The 21301-nt window shown below is 39.3% G+C and overlaps 1 non-coding gene across 1 annotated transcript; it reads right to left on the reverse strand.

Moving 5' to 3' along the window:
• Positions 1-16894: 16894 nt before the first annotated feature.
• Positions 16895-17002, reverse strand: LOC130972197 (small nucleolar RNA R71). The gene has a single exon (XR_009083391.1). It is a non-coding gene; the product is annotated as a small nucleolar RNA R71 (small nucleolar RNA).
• Positions 17003-21301: the final 4299 nt, after the last annotated feature.

The following is a 21301-nucleotide window of genomic DNA, read 5'->3' on the forward strand; positions in this document are numbered from 1 at the left end:
GGAAAACGATCCGACACAAAACTCACTGGCAAGTGCACCGGGTCGCATCAAGTAATAATAACTCACGGGAGTGAGGTCGATCCCACAGGGATTGAAGGATTGAGCAATTTTAGTTTAGTGGTTGATTTAGTCAAGCGAATCAAGATTTGGTTGAGAGATTTGTGATTAACAGAATTTAAATTGCATGGAAAGTAAAGGGAATGGGTAAATTGCATGAAATTAAAGAGAACTGAAATTTAAAGTGCTGAATCTTAAGTGCAAGAAATTAAATGGCAGAAACTTAGAACGCAAGAAATGTAAATTGCAGAATCTTAAATTGCAAGAAATGTAAATGGCTTGAATTATAAAGGGGATTGGGGATTGGATTTGCAGAATTTAAACAAGGAAAAGTAAATTGCATCAAACAGAAGAGTAAAAGAGGGTTTGGGTTGAATCGGATCTGAAGCAAAACAAGTAAATGAACATGAAAAGCAAAAAACAGAATGTAAACTTTGGAATCAGATCTCAGGACCCAGAGACTAGAAAACCAAGTCTAGATCTCAATGCCTTCCTAGATCCAACAAGAACAATTGCAAGGGAAATGTAAATTGCAAAGAAAGTAGATGAAGAGCAATTAACCGAAACTGAAATTCAATTAAGCAGTAAATAAACAGAGAGATCCAAGGATGAGATTGAAACAGAATTTCTTCAATTCTCCAACCCAAGATCCAAGACAATTGTAATTAAAATTGAAAGCAATAAAACTAAGAGGAAGAGAAGTGAATTCTCCTTCCCCGAAACTAAGAAATTAAAGATCACTCAATACCAAAAGCTCTCCGAAAACTATTCTGAAAACTAAAAGGGAAAGCTCCCTATGAAAACTAAAAAGAAAGCTCCTCAATAACTTGAATTCTATCCTATTTATACACTTTCTTCAAATGATCTTCAAGCCTTGAGTTGGGCCTTTGCTCTTGGTGGAATTGGGTTGAGAGAGGCCTTGGTTGATTGCTCTTGGAGTTTGGAGAGGAACCGAAGTGAACCAAGTGAACCGGGTTTGAATGTTGCAAAAGTTTGAGTAAAAGTTTGAGTAAAAGTTTGAGGCAAACTTTTACTCCAACTTTTCATATCAGCCTCCATGTTTTTGCTGATACCAACGTTGGTGCAAAAGTTAGGGGTCTAACTTTTGCTCCAACGTTGGCCTTCCTTAGTGCACTTATGGCGCCAACGTTAGCCCAAAAGTTAGAGGCTAACGTTGGCGCAAATTTTTGCTCCTTCTTTGTGATTTTCATGCGCCAACGTTAGCCACAAAGTTAGGGGCTAACGTTGGCGCAAACTTTTGGTGCCCAGGGAGTGATTTTCATGCGCCAACGTTAGCCAAAAAGTTAGGGGCTAACGTTGGCGCAAACTTTTGGTGCCCAGGGAGAGTTTTGCATGTGCTAACGTTAGCCCAAAAGTTAGGGGCTAACGTTGGGGCAAACTTTTCACCCAAAAGTTTGTGCAAAAGTTTGAGGCTAACTTTTGGTCCAGCTTTTTGCTTCCTGGTTCATTTTCACTTATTCCAAAAGTTTGAGCTAAAGTTTGAGGCAAACTTTTGCTCAAACTTTTTGTCCTCTCTTCCTCCTAGCCATTCCTTCTTGCTTCAACCTTTCTCCAAGCTTTCTTCACCTATCATTAATCAACCAAACACATCAAAGCTATGCTCAAAATCATGAGATATTCATTCTTTCACAATATGTAACAAATATAGCATAAAACCTCATGAAATTGCATTAATTCATCTATGGTTGATTCAATCAAAGGAAGCATGAAAATCTACCCAAATTGGCTTGCTTAGACCTCAAGAAAGTGCATAATTCAAGTGAAAACAAAAGAAAAAGACTAGTGAAACTAGGCTAAGATGACTTGTCATCACAACACCAAACTTAAAGCTTGCTTGTCCCCAAGCAAGAAATGAATTATGCTCAGAGGTTCTTTCAATTAAGATGGATTGAAGAACACTTGTAAAGTACAGTGAGTGAAGTGATTAAGTAACAGTGGGGCGAACTCTAAATTATATGCTCATGCAAGGGCTTCAGTGCTCACTAGTCCTTACATATTAGGAGTCGTAGGTCTTAGGATTTTCATCCGAATGGTATCATAGAGATCTCTTTATATGTAATCACCTTGAAGCAGCTTATAGTTTCTGTGCTTTGGCCTCGACTCTAAGTGTCATGTCTCAAAGCGGCTCTTTAAATAAGTTTTCAATCAATACTCCTAAACCAGTTGGTTTTAAGGTATTAGGTGTTAAAGCACCCCTAAGGATTTACTTGCTCAAGCCTCTTTCCTTGACACACTTCAACCACAAGCATTTACTAGGATAACAACTCTTTGAGTTTTTGTTTCTTTCTTTCTTTTTCTGCCTAGTAATTGATGCTCAGAGCCTTGGGCCATGTTCTTTTTGTTTTTGTATTTTCTTTACTTTTCTTTTTGTTTTGTTTGCTGCTTCTTGGATCAATTGATTTTTGAGAATCTCCACAATACTTCTTTGAACTTCATATCCTGCCTATGAGCTCCCATGCAAGTTTTCACAAGCATGCAACCTCAATACATAATCATACAACTAGAACCACCACTTCTCCTAATCTTTTGCTTACCTCAAAATTGTTTAATTCCTCAATCCTTCGTTTCAAAGAACTTTCATGTGATGCATTCTTGAAAATTGAGTGCAAACAAGTTTTGAAGATAAGAATGTTGTGAATAATCAAGCATCTTGCTTATTGAATTATAAAGAAAGACTATGCTATGCAGGCAGGCAGGGGTATATAAAGAAAACTATACTATGCAGACAGGCAGGGCAAATAAGGATACAATCCAACTTTCAATTACAGCAATATTTGATGTAAAACAATCACTTAACAATACAACCTGTTGGAGTTCACTTGCTTTCCTTCTTCTCATCATCATCAATGCTGACTTTCATGTTCATCTTTCACCTCTTTGGTTGATGATGCTAAAAATCTCCAAAAGTTTGTATGATATTCTGCAGTGATATTGGAAGTTGCTTGTTCCCCAAGCACTTAGAAACAGTGGTTAGTCTGCATGATTTATTTGTGGGCTTTTTGAACTTACTTTGGTGTGGGAACACCAAACTTAGTACCTTGCCAAAGGTTTTCATTAACCATGTGTGAAATTCTTTTTTTTCTTTCTCAAAAGTAATAAGGCTGAAAACTAGAAAACAGCAAAATAGTTAACTAATTCATCCAGTATGCTTGAAGCCCATATTATGCATAAGGTGAGAATGTGTGTTATAATGGGATTTTGGTGGAACACCAAACTTAGAATTCTTCATTCTCCCTTAGATTGTTTTGGTGTGCAACACCAAACTTAGCTTCTTGCAATCTAGATAAAGCTAGTTAACCTTTTTATTGAAATAGATATGAAAAAAGAACTACCTCAGGTTGGGTTGCCTCCCAACAAGCGCTTCTTTATTGTCACTAGCTTGACATGTTGTTCTTCACTTTCTTCCTTTTCTTCCAGTTGGTTAAGAGGAATGACCTCAAGGGGGGGAAAGTTTCGGCTGTTGTCCCCTTTCTTAGTCTCTTCTCAGCAAGCCTCTTTTTGTACACAGCTTGATTGAGCTTGCTTGCTAGTTCAGGGGAAGGATTGTTTGCAGTTGACCTTCTCTTGAATGTTGTCCTTTGTAGCTTGGTCACAATCCTCTTCTCGGTGCTTTTGTTAATTGCCTTCACTTTCTTGAATCCAAGTCTTGGTGGTTGTGTGATTGTTAGAGTCTTCTTTTCATCAAGAGCCTCTTGCAATGGTGGTTCTGTAAGCACTTCCTCCGTGTACTTCTCTGCTTCACTTGAGTTTGGAATTCTTTGGTTGTCTTTCTCACTTTCTTGCTCTTCCACTTCCTCTTTTACACTCAATATTTGTTTTAATAGCTCTTTCATGGGGGAGGTTTGTTGATCTTCCCAACATTTCTTCATCTCCTCTTCATATCTTTCAATCATGGATTCAATTGTTGAGCCATTTTGTTTCAAGGAGGTTTGAGAGAGTTGTGAGTTTTCATGTTCCCTTGTCATCTTAAGTGGCTTCTGTGAATATGCAAGGTCAGGTTCAAATGTTTCCTCTACCTCATTTTTCATTGAAATTTCTCTTGACACAGAGGCTTCCTCATCTTGCTTTTCCACTTCCTCACCCACAAATTTGTCTTCATCCTTACTGTTTGATGGTTCTAAGTTCCTCTTTGTTTGCTCTAAGGGTCCATTCATCTTCTTGAGGATGGTTTCTTCCCAAGATTGGGGTTGTGTGAAGCTTTCCACGACTTTTCTGTGTATTTCAATGGCTTCGCATTGGCGTTCTAAGGGTTCTTTGGACCATTGAAGGTAATCCTCAACTGCTAATTCAAGAGATGAAGGTTGAGAGTAATTTTGGTGACGTGAATGTGTTGTGGTGAAGTTGTGTTGAGGGGTGTGGAATGAGTTGTGTGATTGATGGGATGACTGGTATGGATTTTGGAGGAAACTTTGTATTGAGGCATAATCAAGTGATGAAGAACTTTTAAATGAGAAACTGGGACGTGAGGGTGGATGCTCTTTCATTCTGTGGTGATACTCCCATCTACCATGAGGATAATAATATGAATTATTTTATAGTGGTGGTTGGTATCCCATATGATTCTCCTGCTCATCTTGTGTCTCTGAAGTAAATCTCCATGGATTGGAGTACTTATAATTTGTATTTTCTTGGTGATATTCCCAGCCACCATTAGAGATTGGTGATGGTGGGTAATATCCCCTAAAATTTGTTTGATCATAAGATGAGTTGAACTCCATTTGAACTTTGGAAAACACAACACCATTGAAAATTGAAATTACTCATATCAGAGATGAGAATTTCTTAGTGAGGCATAAACTCAAACACCTTGGTTTCAATCTAAAACAGAGAACAAAAATAAAGAAAATGCTTGATCTAGATCACCACTTCACTTAATCATTGTCAATCTAATCAATCCCCGGCAACGGCGCCAAAAACTTGATGTGCGGAAAACGATCCGATACAAAACTCACCGGCAAGTGCACCGGGTCGCATCAAGTAATAATAACTCACGGGAGTGAGGTCGATCCCACAGGGATTGAAGGATTGAGCAATTTTAGTTTAGTGGTTGATTTAGTCAAGCGAATCAAGATTTGGTTGAGAGATTTGTGATTAACAGAATTTAAATTGCATGGAAAGTAAAGGGAATGGGTAAATTGCATGAAATTAAAGAGAACTGAAATTTAAAGTGCTGAATCTTAAGTGCAAGAAATTAAATGGCAGAAACTTAGAACGCAAGAAATATAAATTGCAGAATCTTAAATTGCAAGAAATGTTAATGGCTTGAATTATAAAGGGGATTGGGGATTGGATTTACAGAATTTAAACAAGGAAAAGTAAATTGCATCAAACAGAAGAGTAAAAGAGGGTTTGGGTTGAATCAGATCTGAAGCAAAACAAGTAAATGAACATGAAAAGCAAAAAACAGAATGTAAACTTTGGAATCAGATCTCAGGACCCAGAGACTAGAAAACCAAGTCTAGATCTCAATGCCTTCCTAGATCCAACAAGAACAATTGCAAGGGAAATGTAAATTGCAAAGAAAGTAGATGAAGAGCAATTAACCGAAACTGAAATTCAATTAAGCAGTAAATAAACAGAGAGATCCAAGGATGAGATTGAAACAGAATTTCTTCAATTCTCCAACCCAAGATCCAAGACAATTGTAATTGAAATTGAAAGCAATAAAACTAAGAGGAAGAGAAGTGAATTCTCCTTCCCCGAAACTAAGAAATTAAAGATCACTCAATACCAAAAGCTCTCCGAAAACTATTCTGAAAACTAAAAGGGAAAGCTCCCTATGAAAACTAAAAAGAAAGCTCCTCAATAACTTGAATTCTATCCTATTTATACACTTTCTTCAAATGATCTTCAAGCCTTGAGTTGGGCCTTTGCTCTTGGTGGAATTGGGTTGAGAGAGGCCTTGGTTGATTGCTCTTGGAGTTTGGAGAGGAACCGAAGTGAACCAAGTGAACCGGGTTTGAATGTTGCAAAAGTTTGAGTAAAAGTTTGACTAAAAGTTTGAGGCAAACTTTTACTCCAACTTTTCATATCAGCCTCCATGTTTTTGCTGATACCAACGTTGGTGCAAAAGTTAGGGGTCTAACTTTTGCTCCAACGTTGGCCTTCCTTAGTGCACTTATGGCGCCAACGTTAGCCCAAAAGTTAGAGGCTAACGTTGGCGCAAACTTTTGCTCCTCCTTTGTGATTTTCATGCGCCAACGTTAGCCACAAAGTTAGGGGCTAACGTTGGCGCAAAGTTTTGGTGCCCAGGGAGTGATTTTTATGCGCCAACGTTAGTCAAAAAGTTAGGGGCTAACGTTGGCGCAAACTTTTGGTGCCCAGGGAGAGTTTTGCATGTGCTAACGTTAGCCCAAAAGTTAGGGGCTAACATTGGGGCAAACTTTTCACCCAAAAGTTTGTGCAAAAGTTTGAGGCTAACTTTTGGTCCAGCTTTTTGCTTCCTGGTTCATTTTCACTTATTCCAAAAGTTTGAGCTAAAGTTTGAGGCAAACTTTTGCTCAAACTTTTTGTCCTCTCTTCCTCCTAGTCATTCCTTCTTGCTTCAACCTTTCTCCAAGCTTTCTTCACCTATCATTAATCAACCAAACACATCAAAGCTATGCTCAAAATCATGAGATATTCATTCTTTCACAATATGTAACAAATATAGCATAAAACCTCATGAAATTGCATTAATTCATCTATGGTTGATTCAATCAAAGGAAGCATGAAAATCTACCCAAATTGGCTTGCTTAGACCTTAAGAAAGTGCATAATTCAAGTGAAAACAAAAGAAAAAGACTAGTGAAACTAGGCTAAGATGACTTGTCATCAACATTTACATAAGTCTTTTTTGCTACTAAGGAATTTATTTTAATCCTTAGCCCTCACTATGGTGCCTCGTTAAAACCCCATTTAGAAAAATTCTTCTCGGAAAAAGACCATGAAGTTGGAAAAAAGAGCACACCATGGAGCAAAATGCGCTTTCTAACTATAGTACCTCTTTAAATTACACGCATGCCAGGACCTTATGAGCTCGTTCCCTTTGAGATCGGACACTTTATAGTAACATTTTCCTAAAACTTTGACAACTTTATAAGGTCCTTTCCAGTTTAAGCCAGCTTTCCTTCGCCCGACTTCTAAACTCCAATGTCATTTCGGATTAGTATGAGGTTGTTTGTGGCGAAGCTTCTTTTGATGACTTTCTTGTTATACCTCAGGGCCATTCTTTGATTCAATGCTTCCTCTTTTATCTAAGCTTTTTCTCAGACTTTTGGGAGAAGGTCGAGTTCTTCCTTTTGAACATGGACATTTATCACTTTGTTATAGAATTTAACCCTTGGAGATTTTTTGGTGATTTCTACAGGAATCATGGCTTCTATGCCGTAAGCAAGTCAGAAAGGTGATTCCCCAGTTGTTAATTGGGGAGTTATCCGATATGCCCACAACACATGAGGGAGCTCTGCCCAGGCACTTTTCGCATCTTGTAGTCGACATTTCAAACCGACCAGTATGACTTTATTCGCAGCTTCTGCTTGCCCATTTTATTGGGGGTGTTCTACTGATGTAAATTGGTACTTGATCTTGAGCCTGGCAACCAGGCTTCTAAAGATTGAGTCGATGAACTGAGTTCCATTGTCTGTGGTGATGGATTATGGAACTCCAAACTACGTGACAATGTTCTTGTAAAGGAACTTCTAACTTTTTTGGGCTGTGATGGTTGCCAAAGGCACTACTTCAATCCATTTGGTGAAATAATTAATCCCACTATAAGGTACTTTACCTGCCTAGGTAACTGTAAAAATGGATCGAGAAGATCAAGACCCTATTTTGTAAATGGCCAAGGCAAGGTGACGCTGATAAGTTCCTCTAAAGGTGCTACATGGAAGTTAGCATGCTTTTGACAAGGTAGACACTTTTTAACGAAGTCGTCTGCCTCCCTTTGCAAGGTTGACTAAAAGAAGCCGGCTCGGATCACTTTCTTAGCTAATGATTGTGCTCCTAAGTGATCATATGCCATTATGAACTTCTTCTAAGACCTTGTTAGTTTTGGAGGTCAGGACACACTTCAATAGAGGTGTGGATACTCCTCTTTTTTAGAGAACATTATGTACCATGGTATAGTTTTGTACTTCTCTTATGAGTCTCCTTGTTTCCCTTTCTTCTCCAGGAATGACATCGAATTTAAGATATTCGACTATGGGGTCATCTATCATAGGTTTTGGTTGGATATAGTCATTGTGTCTGATATGTCGTCTCCTTTTAACACTGATGGTGTGTGAATAGTTTCTTGGATCAGGCTTCTATTGTTGTCCTCTGGCTTGATGCTAGCTAATTTAGAGAGGGTGTCAGCTTGGATATTGGATTTTCGAGCTCTATGTCGGACCTCTATTTTTGAGAACTAAGCTAAGTGTTCTCGTGCTTCTTTAGCCAATTTCAAGCCAGCAAGTAGAGCTTCATATTCTACTTGATTGTTGGAAGCAGAAAACTCAAACTTTAATGAGAGTCCAATCCGAGTTCCTTCTTAATTTTCCTGAATAACTCCTAACCTTAACAGTGGAGGTTTAGTTGCTTATGGCTTAGAGAAAAACCTAAAGCAAAAGTATGAAAGTGCAGAATGAGGAAAAAGAAGAGCAGAGAGCCTGAATGACTGAATCTTTTCTCCATTTATATCTAATCCTAACTGATTTGAAATTAAAATTCTAAACCTCATAAAATCTTTTTCTAAATTAAAAATTAATAAAAGAAAATCAAATAAGGCCTTATGTGGAGAGTGGACAATGTGCTACTGACGTTAAACACTAGGATCGGTGTTTAGGGCCGCTGGACAAAAAGCAAATCTAGTGTTACTGGCCTCCTGGCACTAAACCCCAAGTAGGGGCGTTGAATGCCACTAGCGTTGGTGCGCGGAATTTAACCTCGCACAACTGAACCAGCAAGTGCATTAGGTCATCCAAGTAATACCTGAGGTGAGTCAGGGTCGATCCCATAAGGATTGTCGGCTTGGATCAAACAATGGTTATCTTGTAAATCTTAGTTAGGCGGATAGAAAAGTTGTTTAGTTATTTAAGCGCATAAAAGTAAAATAAAATAAAAATAACATTACTCAGTGGTTGTGAATTCAATGATAAGAAGGTGGTTAAGGCTTCAGAGATGCTTTGTTCTTCTGGATCAATACTTTTTTACTGTCTACTCCATATGTGAATGATTTCTTCTATAGCAGGCTGTATGTGATTAATGCCAGTTGAGAAGCTGCCAATCTTTTTCTAGGCTGAACACCAGGTTTAGTGTGCATCTAGTCTGAATGAGGGTGAAACTCCTACAGTTCATCCCCTTGGTGATCCTACTCAAAATGCCACAGACAAGGTCGAATCTTCCAGATCAGAGAATGCTGTGCCTTGGTTCTAGCCTTTACCACAAAGACCCTAATCTCCCCATACCTCGGCTGAACTGATGTCTCGAGAAGTTCCCAACAAAGTCGTGGATTAGCCGTCTAAGAGATGTATCTTCAAGCTAGTGGTTCAGTAATATTCGATGAAAGACGCTCACTGAACCCATGTAGAATAGAGATAACTTGTGACGGTTCAACTCATTCATAAGGTTGAAGAACGATGATACATCTTAGGAAAGAATCAAACACGAATTGAAATAGAACAGTAGTACTTTTATTAATCCATGAAAATCAGCAGAGCTCCTAACCTTAACCTTAGGAGGTTAGTAACTCATTTTGTACATAATAGTAAAGTATTCAAATGGGGGGGGGGAGGGGGAAGAAGATCATAAACATGGGTAATCTTCTCCTATATATACTAATCTAATGACTAAGGATTACAGAAATATGATAGACTAGATTTAGGAGTGCGAAAATCCACTTTTGGGGCCCACTTGGTGAGTGTTTAGGTTGAGCTTGAGTGTCTCCCACGTGCTAATGTCGCTTGGGGGCATTGAACGCTAGCTAGGGACCCTTTTTTGGGCGTTAAACTCTAGTTGCTCCCTTGTGGGCGCTGGACGCCAGGATTGAGACTGGTGGCTGACGTTGAACGCCATTTTTGGGCCTTCAATTCTGAAAAAAGTATAAACAATTATATATTTATACAAAGCCTTGGATGTTAGCTTTCCATAGCCATTAAGAGCGCGCCATTTAGATTTCTATAGCTCCAGAAAAGCTCCTTCGAGTACACAGAGGTCAGATCTTGACAACATCTTCAGTGCTTTCTCTGCTTCTGAATCAGACTTCTGCTCAATCTCCTCAATTTCAGCAAAAAAATACCTGAAATCACCATAAAACACACAAACTCAAAGTAGAATCCAAAAATATAAATTTTACACTAAATAAAACCTATGAAAATATAATAAAACTCAAATAAAACATAATAAAAACTATATGTAAACAATGCCAAAAAGCGTATAAAATATCCGCTTATCAGAACACCAAACTTAAATTATTGCTTGTACCCAAGCAACCAAAAACAAAGTAGGATAAAAAGAAGTAGATGAATAAAATAAATCTCAGAGTTCTTAATGAAGCTCAGTTTCAATTAGATGAGCAGGACTAGTAGTTTTTGCTTCTGAATAGTTTTGGCATCTCACTATCCATTGAAGCTTAGAATGATTGGCATCTTTAGGAACTTAAAATCCAGATGATATTATTGATTCTCCTAGTTATGTTCTTTTTTATTCTTGAACATAGCTTCTTTAGAGTCTTGGCTTTGATCCTAAGCACTTTGTTTTCCAGTATTACCACCGGATACATAAATGTCACAGACACTTTAACTGGGTGAACCTCTTAGGATTGTGACTCAACTTTGCTAGAATCTCCAGTCAGTGGTGTCCAGAGTTCTTAAGCACACTCTTTTTGCTTTGGATCACGACTTTAACTGCTCAGTCTCAAGATTTTTACTTGACACCTTCACACCACAAGCATATAGTTAGGGACACTGTTCCTTTGGAGTGCTTAGACCAAGATTTTGTTTCTTTTAGGCCCTTCTAACCATTGATACTCAAAGCCTTGGACCCATGCTCTTGCTTTCTGGTTTAAAGAGCTATTGGCTTTTTACTCTTGCCTTTTGGTTTAAAGAGCTATTGGATTTTTCTGCTTTTTATTTCTTGTTCTACTTGTTTTTTTTTCTTTTTGCTGCTTTTTCTTGCTTCAAGAATCAATTTTTTTATTTTTCAGATCACCAATAATACTTATCCTTTTTCATCATTCTTTCAAGAGCCAACATTCTTAATTCCAATTTCAAATACGCACTATTTATTCATACATTCAGAAAACAAAAGCAATGCCACTTATCACATAATTGAACTATTCCTAATATAAAACTTGGAATTCATGCATTTTACTTTTCTTTTTCAATAAAATAAATTTTCTGTTAAGCAAGGTAAGAGATGCATGAATATTTCATAGATTTAAGAAATAAAGACAGATGATCATGCACCAGAAATAGACAGTAAAGCAAAATACATGGAAAACAAAACAAAAAATAACATAGACAATAGTGGATTAAGGGAACGAATCCACCTTTGTGATGGTGGCTACTACTCCTTCTGGAGGATCTAATGGAGAGCTTAATCTTTTCTATGTCACGTCTTTGCCTCTGTTGCTCTTTCCTAGTAGCTCTTTGATCTTCTCTTATCTTATGGAGGAGGGTGGACTGCTCTTGGTGGTCTAACCTCAGCTGATCCACGTCTTAACTCCACTCTCCCAAAGAGGTGCTCAGTTGATCCCAAAAAATTTTGGGGAGGAAATTACATCCCTTGAGGCATCTCAGGGATTTCCTCTTGAGGCGGCTTCACATGCTCTTGCTGTGGTCCATGTGCCGATTCTCTAACATGCTCCATCCTTCTTTTAGTGATGGGTTTGTCCTCTTCTATGACAATTCCAATTGAATTGCATAGGTGACAATTGAGGTGAGGGAAGTAGAGGCAAGTGCCTTTCTCTTCCTCTTCCTTGAGGTTTCACCAGTCTTTCGTGCCATACTTAGGGATGGTAGAAGTTAAAAAGTAAAGCTTTTGTAACACCAAACTTAAGAACTTTGCTCATTCTCGAACAAATAAGAACAAAAAGGGAAGAATAGAGTAGAAGAAGAAGAAAGAGGGAGAGATAGAGGGTGAGGTAGGTGGGGTATGTGGAGATTCTATGGGACCCACTAGTCTTGAGAGGCTACAGAATTTAAATTTCCTGCCCCCTTCTTGGCATTAAATGCCCAGCTCTTGCTCCTGGATGGGGTTCAAGGCCAGGTAAGTACCTCCTATTGGGCGTTGAACGCCCAAGGTCTACCTCCTACCTGGCGTTCAACGCCAGGTCTGTGCCTCTGTTGGGCATTGAACGCCCAGGGTTTACCTCCTGACTGGCGTTCAATGCCAGCAAGGTCTCTACTCCAGGGTATTCTGTTTCCAGCTCTGACTATTTCTGTTTCTATTTTAACTACTGCACATGATCACAAACATTAAAAAGCAAGGGAAAACTCTAAAAATAAACTAAAATAAATGCAAATGAAAATAAATAAAAGAAATAAGAATAGAAATACACTACTCATGGTTTGGTTGCCTCCCAATAAGCGCTTCTTTAATGTTATTAGCTTGACGGACAACTCCTTTCAAGGAGGAAGGTAGTCATATAGGATTAAACTCTTACTCCTTACTGGGAGCGTCCTTCCTGTGCTCTCATGGATTAGCTTAATACGCTAAAGAGAGAGGCTCTTGTTCACTGCATGAGGCAGGGTTGGGCTTGCAGCAATATGCTGGTGTCCCTTTTTTCTACTTTCCTCTTCCATGAGAGCACATGCAAGAAGTTCGCTGTAAGGGGCAAAATTCTGAGCCCCTATCCATCTCTGTAAGGAGTTAACCGTCAAGCTAGTGACGTTAAAGAAGTGCTTGTTGGGAGGAAACCCAACCATAATTAGTTATTTCTATTTTTCATTAAGTTTATTTAAGTTATATCCGTTTATTTTCATGTTTTTTTTTTAAGTTTGTGATCATGTGCAGTAGTTAGAGTAGAAACAGAAGCAGTCAGAGATGGAAACAAAACTCCCTGGAGTAAGTCCTTTGCTGGCGTTGAATGCCAGCCAGGGAGGCTTGATAAACCCCGATTCTGTGGTTTATCTTGTGCTTATTTTAGGGGATTTTATCTCCTTTTCCCACATTTATTCAATGAAATAGCATGGTTTTGTAATTCTCCCTCAATTTGTGCTTAAATGTAAAAACATGCTTTTTAGGCCCTTAAATTAGTGATGAGCGGATAATTTGTACGCTTTTTGGCATTATTTTTAGTATGTTTCTAGTAGGATTTAGTTAGTTTTTAGTATATTTTTATTAGTTTTTAGTTAAAATTTACTTTTCTGGACTTTACTATGAGTTTGTGTGTTTTTATGTGATTTCAGGTATTTTCTGGCTGAAATTGAGGGACCTGAGCAAAAATCTGATTCAGAGACTGAAAAGGACTGCAGATGCTGTTGGATTCTGACCTCCCTGCACTCGAAGTGGATTTTCTGGAGCTAAAGAAGCCCAATTGGCGCACTCTCAACGGCGTTGGAAAGTAGACATCCTGGGCTTTCCAGAAATATATGATAGTCCATACTTTGCCCAAGATTTGATGGCCCAAACTGGCGTTCAAAGTCACCTTTAGAATTCCCAGCGTTAAACGCCGGAACTGGCACCAAAGTGGGAGTTAAACGCCCAAACTGGCACAAAAGCTGGCGTTTAACTCCAAGAAGAGTCTCTACACGAAAATGCTTCATTGCTCAGCCCAAGCACACACCAAGTGGGCCCGGAAGTGGATTTTTATGTCATTTACTCATCTTTGTAATTCTTAAGCTACTAGTTCCCTATAAGTAGGACCTTTTACTATTGTATTTTCATCTTGGTTTTTCTGGTTCCCTCTCTGGGACCGAAGCCAATGATCACTTTTGTTCTTATGTATTTTCAACGGTGGAGTTTCTACACACCATAGATTAAGGTGTGGAGCTCTGCTGTACCTCGAGTATTAATGCAATTACTATTGTTCTTCTATTCAATTCAGCTTGTTCTTGTTCCAAGATATCACTTGTTCTTAAACTTGATGAATGTGATGATCCGTGACACTCATCATCATTCTCACCTATGAACGTGTGACTGACAACCACCTCCGTTCTACCTTAGATTGAGTGAATATCTCTTGGATTCCTGATACACGATGCATGGTTGATCGCCTGACAACCGAGCGCTCGCCTGACAAACGAGCCAGCCATTCCGTGAGATCAGAGTCTTCGTGGTATAGGCAAGAACTGATGGCGGCATTCAAGAGAATCCAGAAGGTCTAACCTTGTCTGTGGTATTCTGAGTAGGATTCAATGATTGAATGACTGTGACGTGCTTCAAACTCCTGAGGCGGGGCGTTAGTGACAGACGCAAAAGAATCACTGGATTCTATTCTGGCCTGATTGAGAACCGACAGATGGATAGCCGTGCCGTGACAGGGTGCGTTGAACATTTCCACTGAGAGGATGGGAGGTAGCCACTGACAACGGTGAAACCCTTGCATAAGCTTGCCATGGAAAGGAGTAAGAAGGATTGGATGAAGACAGTAGGAAAGCAGAGAGACGGAAGGGACAAAGCATCTTCATACGCTTATCTGAAGCTCTCACCAATGATATACATAAGTATCTCTATCTTTATCTTTATGTTTCATTCGTATATCACCCATACCCATTTGAGTCTGCCTGACTAAGATTTACAAGGTGACCATAGCTTGCTTCATACCAACAATCTCCGTGGGATCGACCCTTACTCGCGTAAGGTTTATTACTTGGACGACCCAGTGCACTTGCTGGTTAGTTGTGCGAAGCTGTGTTTATGCCATGGTATTGAGCACCAAGTTTTTGGGGCCATTACTAGGGATTATTTGAGTTGTGAAAAGTAGTGATCACAATTTCGCACACCAAGTTTTTGGCGCCGTTGCCGGGGATTGTTTCGTGTATGGACAACTGACGGTTCATCTTGTTGCTTAGATTAGGTATTTTTCAGAATTCTTAAGAATGAGTTCTAGAGTTTCATGATGATCTGTTGAAGTCTGGCTGGCTGTGAAGCCATGTCTAATCTTATTGGACCGAGGTTTCAACTGATCATCACAAGAGCTTGTTGATTTCTATCAATCTTGCTATTGGAGCAATGATCTGCTAAGGCTTGGCTAGCCATTGGCCATGTCTAGTGTTTTGGACCGAAGCTTTCTTTGAAAGCTTGGCTGGCTATGAAGCCATGTCTAATTCCTGGACCAGAGTCTTAGACTAGCATTACAATGATTCCTGGAATCCAAATTGAGAATTTTGAAACTTTTATTTTCTATTTCCATATAATTTTCGAAAAATCCAAAAAAAAATTTTCAAAATCATAAAAACCAAAAATATTTTATGTTTCTTGTTTGAGTCTAGTGTCTAATTTTAGGTTTGGTGTCTTGCATGCATTGTTTATTTGATCTTGGTTCTATTTTCAAGTCAATAGTACAGGGAACTGAAGATTCAAAACATGCATTAGAGGAATTACACAGAAAAAGCTGGGCATTCAAAACGCCCAGTGAAGAAGGACAGACTAGCGTTTAAACGCCAGCCAGGGTGCCTGGTTGGGCGTTTAACGCCCAAAAAGGTAGTGCATTGGGCGTTAAACGCCAGAATGTGCACCATTCTGGGCGTTTAACGCCAGGATGGCACAAGAGGGAAGATTCTGTTTTTAATTCAGATTTTTTTTCAAGTTTTCAAAGTTTTTCAAAATCAAATCTTTTTCAAATCATATCTTTTCAATCAAATCTTTTTCAAAATCAATTTCTTTCCTTTTTCAAAGATACTTGCTAACAATTAATGATTTGATTGAACAATTCAAGTATGTTGCCTTTTCTGTTGAGAAAGGTTTAATGTTTGAATCATATCTTTTCTTGTTAGGCAAGTCATTAATTTTTAAAAATCAAATCTTTTTAAATTGTTTTCAAATCATATCTTTTTAATCATATCTTTTTAAATTCTAATTTCAAAATCTTTTTCAAAAATTACTTGATTTCTTTCCCACTCCTGGTTTTCGAAAATCAATTAAAGTTTTTCAAAATGTTTTCAAAATCTTTCACATAATTTTCGAAAATTTCTTCCTCTCTTCTCACATCCTTCTATTTATGGAGTACCACTCCTTCTCAATGCACAATTCGAACTCTATCTGATCAAGTTCGAATTCTTCTACCTCTTCCTTCTAATTTTCTTCTTCTCTGACACCTCAAGGAATCTCTATACTGTGACATAGAGGATTCCACATTTCTTGTTCTCTTCTCTTTCATATGAGCAGGAACAAAGACAAAAGCATTCTTGTTGAAGCTGACCCTGAACCTGAAAGGACCTTGAAGTGAAAGCTAAGAGAAGCTAAGGCACAACTCTCTGTAGAGGACCTAACAGAAATCTTCAAAGAAGAAGACATGGCAGCCGAAAACAACAACAATGCAAACAATGCAAGGAAGGTGCTGGGTGACTTTACTGCACCTACTCCCGACTTCTATGGGAGAAGCATCTCTATCCCTGCCATTGGAGCAAACAACTTTGAGCTTAAGCCTCAATTAGTTTCTCTAATGCAACAGAATTGCAAGTTCCATGGACATCCATTGGAAGATCCTCATCAGTTCTTAGCTGAATTCTTGCAAATCTGTGACACTGTCAAGACTAATGGGGTTGACCCTGAGGTCTACAGACTTATGCTATTCCCTTTTGCTGTAAGAGACAGTGCTAGGACATGGTTGGACTCACAACCTAAAGAAAGCCTGGACTCATGGGAAAAGCTAGTCAATGCCTTCTTGGCAAAGTTCTTTCCACCTCAAAAATTGAGTAAGCTTAGAGTGGAAGTCCAAACCTTCAGAAAGAAGGATGGAGAATCCCTCTATGAAGCTTGGGAAAGATACAAACAATTGATCAGAAAATGTCCTTCTGACATGCTTTCTGAATGGAGCATCATAGGTATTTTCTATGATGGTCTCTCTGAACTATCCAAGATGTCTTTGGATAGCTCTGTTGGAGGATCTCTTCATCTGAAGAAGACGCCTACAGAAGCTCAAGAACTAATTGAAATGGTTGCAAATAACCAATTCATGTACACTTCTGAAAGGAACCCTGTGAACAATGGGACAAATCAGAAGAAAGGAGTTCTTGAGATTGATACTCTGAATGCCATTCTGGCTCAGAATAAGATATTGACTCAACAAGTCAATTTGATTTCTCAAAGTCTGTCTGGAATGCAAAATGCACCAAGCAGTACTAAGGATGCTTCATCTGAAGAAGAAGCTTATGATCCTGAGAACCCTTCAATGGAAGAGGTGAATTACATGGGAGAACCCTATGGAAACACCTATAATTCTTCATGGAGAAATCATCCAAATCTCTCATGGAAGGATCAACAGAGACCTCAACAAGGTTTCAACAACAATAATGGTGGAAGAAACAGGTTTAGCAATGGCAAGCCTTTTCCATCATCTTCTCAGCAACAGACAGAGAATTCTAAGCAGAACCACTCTGACTTAGCAACCATGGTCTCTGATCTAATCAAAACCACTCAAAGTTTCATAACTGAAACAAGGTCCTCCATTAGGAATTTGGAGGCACAAGTGGGACAGCTGAGCAAGAAAGTTACTGAACTCCCTCCTAGTACTCTCCCAAGCAATACAGAAGAAAATCCAAAAGGAGAGTGCAAGGCCATCAACATGGCCGAATTTGGAGAGGAAGGAGAGGCAGTGAACGCCATTGAGGAAGACCTCAATGGACGTCCACTGGCCTCCACTGAGTTCCCCAATGAGGAACCATGGGAATCTGAGGCTCAAAATGAGACCATAGAGATTCCATTGGACTTGCTTCTGCCTTTCATGAGCTCTGATGAGTATTCCTCCTCTGAAGAGGATGAGTATGTCACTGAAGAGCAAGTTGCTAAATACCTTGGAGCAATCATGAAGCTAAATGACAAGTTATTTGGAAATGAGACTTGGGAGGATGAACCTCCTTTGCTCACCAAAGAATTGGATGACTTGTCTAGGCAGAAATTACCTCAAAAGAGGCAGGACCCTGGGAAGTTCTCCATACCTTGTACCATAGGCACCATGACCTTCAAGAAGGCTCTGTGTGACTTAGGGTCAAGTGTAAACCTCATGCCTCTCTCTGTAATGGAGAAGCTAGGGATCTTTGAGGTGCAAGCTGCAAGAATCTCACTAGAGATGGCAGACAATTCAAGAAAACAAGCTTATGGACTTGTAGAGGATGTTTTGGTGAAGATTGAAGACCATTACATCCCTGCTGATTTCATAGTCCTAGAGACTGGGAAGTGCATGGATGAATCTATCATCCTTGGCAGACCCTTCCTAGCCACAGCAAAGGCTGTGATTGATGTTGATGGAGGTGAACTGATCATTCAAGTGAATGAAGAATCCTTTGTGTTTAAGGCTCAAGGATATCCCTCTGTCACCATGGAGAGGAAGCATGAAGAGATTCTCTCAAATCTGAGTCAAACAGAGCCCCCACAGTCAAACTCTAAGTTTGGTGTTGGGAGGCCACAACCAAACTCTAAGTTTGGTGTTGAACCCCCACATTCAAACTCTAAGTTTGGTGTTGGGAGGTTCCAACATTGCTCTGAGCATTTGTGAGGCTCCATGAGAGCCCTCTGTCAAGCTACTGACATTAAAGAAGCGCTTGTTGGGAGGCAACCCAATGTCATATTTTATTTATTTTCATTTGTTATTTTATGTTTTCTGTAGGTTGATGATCATGAGAAGTCACAAAATCAATTGAAAAAGCAAAAACAGAATGAAAAACAGGAAGAAAAACAGCACACCCTGGAGGAAGAACCTACTGGCGTTTAAACGCCAGTAAGGCTAGCAGATGGGCGTTTAACGCCCAGTCTGGCACCATTCTGGGCATTTAACGCCAGAAAGGGGCACCAAACTGGCGTTAAACGCCAGGAAAGGGCAAGAACCTGGCGTTAAACGCCAGAAATGGGCACCAGCCTGGCGTTTAACACCAGAATTGGCTCAAAACGCATTTTTGCATGCCATTTGGTGCAGGGATGACTTTTCCTTGACACCTCAGGATCTGTGGACCCCACAGGATCCCCACCAACCCCACCACCCTCTTTCTTCTTCACCCATTCACCAATCACCTCATATCAATACCTCTTCCCCAAAAAACCTTCACCTATCAAATCCCATCTTTCTCTTCACCACTCACATCCATCCTTCATAAAACCCCACCTACCCCACCATTCAAATTCAAACCACTTACCCTCCCAAACCCACCCATAGTGGCCGAACCCTACCCCTCCTTCACCCCTATATAAACCCATCTTCACTCCTTCATTTTCACACACCCTAACCACTACTTCTTCCCCCTTTTGGCCGAACCACACAACCTCCTCCATCTCCTCCACTTTCTTCTTCTTCTCCTCTATTCTTTCTTCTTTTGCTCGAGGACGAGCAAACCTTTTAAGTTTGGTGTGGTAAAAGCGTTGCTTTTCGTTTTTCCATAACCATTTATGACATCCAAGGCCGGAGAAACCTCTAGAAAGAGGAAAGGGAAGGCAAAAGCTTCCACCTCCGAGTCATGGGAGATGGAGAGATTCATCTCAAGGGTGCATCAAGACCACTTCTATGAAGTTGTGGCCATGAAGAAGGGTCAACTTTGATCAAAATTTGGACCAAGTCCTCATAGACATTTGTGAAGAGGGCGCTCAATGGAAGAGGGATTCAAGAGGGAAGCCGGTTCAACTGAGAAGGCATGACCTCAAGTCCTCATTTGTCACCTCTGTTATTCAGTTGGAGTTGACATAGAAGGAGACATCCTCATTGATGAGGACAAGCCCATCACTAAGAAAAGGATGGAGAAAACAAGAGATTCCACTCATCATGAAATCCCTGAGATGCCTCAAGGGATGCACTTTCCTCCACAAAACTATTGGGAGCAAATTAACACCTCCCTAGGAGAATTGAGTTCCAACATGGGACAACTAAGGGTGGAGCACCAAGAACATTCCATCCTCCTCCATGAAATTAGAGAAGATCAAGGAGTCATGAGAGGGGAGCAACAAAGACAAGGAAGAGACATTGAGGAGCTCAAGCACTCCATAAGATCTTCAAGAGGAAAAACAAGCCGCCATCACTAAGGTGGACTCGTTCTTTAATCTCCTTGTTCTTTATTTTCCTGTTTTTCGAAAATTATGCTTATGTTTATCTATGTTTGTGTCTTGTGATCATTAGTATCTTAGTGTCTATGCCTTAAAGTTATGAATGTCCTATGAATCCATCACCTTTCTTAAATGAAAACTGTTTTTATCACAAAAGAACAAGAAGTACAGGGGTTCGAATTTATCTTTAAAACTAGCTTAATTAGTTTGATGTGGTGGCAATACTTTTTGTTTTCTGAATGTATGCTTGAACAGTGCATATGTCTTTTGAATTTGTGGTTCATGAATGTTGGCTCTTGAAAGAATGATGAAAAAGGAGACATGTTACTGAGGATCTAAAAAATCATAAAAATGATTCTTGAAGCAAGAAAAAGCACTGAATACAAAAAAAAGAAAAAGAAAAAAAAAGGGGGAGAAAGAAAAAAAAAAGAAAAAAAAAAGAAAGAAATAAAGTTGTGATCCAAGGCAAAAAGAGTGTGCTTAAGAACTCTGGACACCTCTAATTGGGGACTTTAGCAAAGCTGAGTCACAATCTGAAAAGGTTCACCCAATTATGTGTCTGTGGCATGTATGTATCCGGTGGTAATACTGGAAGACAGAGTGCTTTGGGCCACGGCCAAGACTCAATAAGTAGCTGTGTTCAAGAATCATCATACTTAACTAGGAGAATCAATAACACTATCTGGATTCTGAGTTCCTAAAGAAGCGAATCATTCTGAATTTCAAAGGATAAAGTGAGATGCCAAAACTGTTCGGAGGCAAAAAGCTACTAGTCTCGCTCATCTAATTTGGAGCTAAGTTTCATTGATAATTTGGAGTCTATAGTATATTCTCTTCTTTCTATCTTATTTGATTTTCAGTTTCTTGAGGACAAGCAGCAATTTAAGTTTGGTGTTGTGATGAGCGGATAATTTGTACGCTTTTTGGCATTGTTTTTAGTATGTTTCTAGTAGGATTTAGTTAGTTTTTAGTATATTTTTATTAGTTTTTAGTTAAAATTCACTTTTCTGGACTTTACTATGAGTTTGTGTATTTTTCTGTGATTTCAGGTATTTTCTGGCTGAAATTGAGGGACCTG

Source organism: Arachis stenosperma, chromosome 3 (assembly GCF_014773155.1).
Source record: "Arachis stenosperma cultivar V10309 chromosome 3, arast.V10309.gnm1.PFL2, whole genome shotgun sequence".
Classification (NCBI taxonomy): Eukaryota; Viridiplantae; Streptophyta; class Magnoliopsida; order Fabales; family Fabaceae; genus Arachis; species Arachis stenosperma.